Genomic DNA, 2,500 nt, shown 5'->3' on the forward strand with positions numbered 1-2,500 from the left:
TTGTGAATGACGTAATGACTCAGTTTCAGGTACATGTAAACGCACACACGAGCACAAATGCACGCAAATGCTTACACACACGGAAACGCAGACACTCCCACATACATACACTTACACAAACCAAAAATAAACAAACACGCAAACGCACATACATTGATGTTAAACAATAGTTCCCTGTGAAATGATACACGAGTCCCTTACAGAAAGTTACTGATAAACCTTGAAATTTTAATCACGCACACAGACACAAATTAATAACACATGAAACCAAACCACGCAGTGTTTTTCATTTTTTTTCTCCACATCAGAAAACGAAAAGATTTTGTTAGTATATATATGTGTGAGTGTGAGTGTGTGTGTGTGTGTGTGTGTGTGTGTGTGTGTGTGTGTGTGTGTGTGTGTGTGTGTGTGTGTGTGTGTGTGTGTGTTTATATGAATATGTATACATGTACGTACGTACGTATACTCATACATACATCCATAATCCTAATAAGAGAACCTAAACTCATTGACTTTTCTCTTCCTTCCCCAGCTGTTGGTGAGGTTCTTCGTGCCTAGAGCTGCCACCATGGGTAGAAGATGAGGAAGGTGAAAGGCTGTACTCGTTTTATGATACCTGAAGAAGTGGTCGCCTGAACTAGGGTCCCATACGCACAAAAGGCCATCAGGGACTCGGTCAGGGCGGCCTGTTCTCCCATCGCTCCCTCGTAGATCCGTAGTGCTGTTTTCGTTTTATTTTTATTTTTTCCTTTGTTTCGGTTTGATTTTGTATTCTCTCTATTTTGTTTTCTTAGGGTGGTTTAATTTCTAGATTATTTATTTTTTCTCATTCGTTTTTTAGTTTATCTATTATCTGTTTTTGTTTTTGTTTCTTTTTTTTCTTTTTTTTTTATATAAGCTGATTCGTTTGGCTTATGCTCTTGGGTCGTCTTGGTTGTCCGCGCCAGCTCCGTCTCCCGCGACTGACAGCAAGAGGCATCCGGCATCTTGCCCGCTGGCCGCGCCTGGTGCTCGCTCGAACCGCCCATATTCTGAAAGGGACTGTGATTTTGAATCTTTATTGGCCTTCTTTGTTGTATTTTGAGATAAGAAGAGATTTCTTATTATATGAGATCATTCACAACTTAATTCGTAGTAGGATCGTTAATCTTTGAGAAGAAAAAAAAAGTGAAAATCAACATATGTAGATTTTAAGATTTTTTTTTTTTTTTTTTTTTTATGAGGTTATCGAGATCTAGTCACGTCCCCTCTGAATGTGGGCTATAATTCTTGTCCTTTTGTTTTTTGTTATCTTTTTTTGTTTAGAGTTCTCTCTTACTTTAAACTATTTATATAACTTTTACTCTTTAATCAAAACATGCGCGCAAGCATTACCACCTCTGCTTTGTACATACGCAGCATTAAGCATTTCAAGCGAACCGATGCTGTAGTACTGTGTGTCTCCGGATCAGGAAGGCGGGCATGTCCTCGCCAGCACAAACTCTTCTAAATTTTCGTAATTTTTTATTGCTCAAGAAAGTCAACGACGCCGTTGCTCTCGTACCTAAATTGCCGATGGATATTTACGGATAATTTTGAGTTTCTTTAATCTGTTTTTACTTTCAAGTAAACCAGAAAAAAAGAATAAAAGGTGCCTCAATGTAAAGCCTCCTAGAGTAAGTTCTTTTGAATTTGAGATTTTTTTTTTTTTTTTTTTTGAAAAAGTTAGGGTTGTCAACGACCAGTTTTCTCATGGGACCAGGTAGATTGACCATGCAGAAGCTATCGACATATTTTTTCTAATATATGAGGATATGCCTAGCGTTCTTGGTTTCAACGATAAATTATACCGTTATATCAGGTTTTCAGGTGACATGTTATGACAAAAAAAAAGAAATTATAATCGAGAATGACATTTCTTTTTTAATCACGAATGAATGATTGTGTATAATGTGAATGAAATATATGGCAGGCCAAAAAATTTCACTATTTTACATAGCCACATGTCCATGTATATCTCTACTTAGCATATCATTTGATAGCGATGATGATGCGGTATCAACTGCTTTTTTATATGTTATAAGGGATAAGCGTGTGTATTGTGCGAGTGAATGCAAAAGAAACCCAAAAGAAAATAATCTTTGTAAATATATCCAAACTAACATTGCACTTCTGTATCTACATCAACTTTTGGTATTTTCTACGCACTGGGTATTACAGCTGACACAGAACTCTCTTTCTGTGATACTGATGTCACGGAAATCCAGTGTTGTGAGAAGTTATCAGCATTCTGTGAGAGTAAAGTCGACTCTGAATGACTTGGCAATGGGCAGTGTCATTCGCCACTCCTGACACGTGAGAGTGCTGAAAGTGTCATTGCCCACAGGTGGTTTCCCAATGTCACTGTCGTATCACTATGACAGTGACTGTTGTTATCCGGAACTAAGAATAGAGGTTGGCACTGCTGTCAATCCGTACATTAATTTGGGTTTGGACAGTGCCATTTAGCCTGCACAGTCTT

General features: G+C 37.9%; 1 protein-coding gene across 1 annotated transcript in view; it reads left to right on the top strand.

The window, feature by feature from the left end:
* The window catches only part of LOC125033265, a 10,828-nt gene that overhangs the window by 7,397 nt on the left and 931 nt on the right, over nucleotides 1–2,500 (top strand). The window contains exon 5 of the mRNA XM_047624648.1: nucleotides 533–2,500. This exon is cut by the window's right edge and continues 931 nt beyond it. The gene's annotated coding sequence lies outside the window, so the exon portion shown is untranslated. The remainder of the gene's footprint in view (nucleotides 1–532) is intronic.

Source organism: Penaeus chinensis, chromosome 16 (assembly GCF_019202785.1).
Source record: "Penaeus chinensis breed Huanghai No. 1 chromosome 16, ASM1920278v2, whole genome shotgun sequence".
Lineage (NCBI taxonomy): Eukaryota > Metazoa > Arthropoda > Malacostraca > Decapoda > Penaeidae > Penaeus > Penaeus chinensis.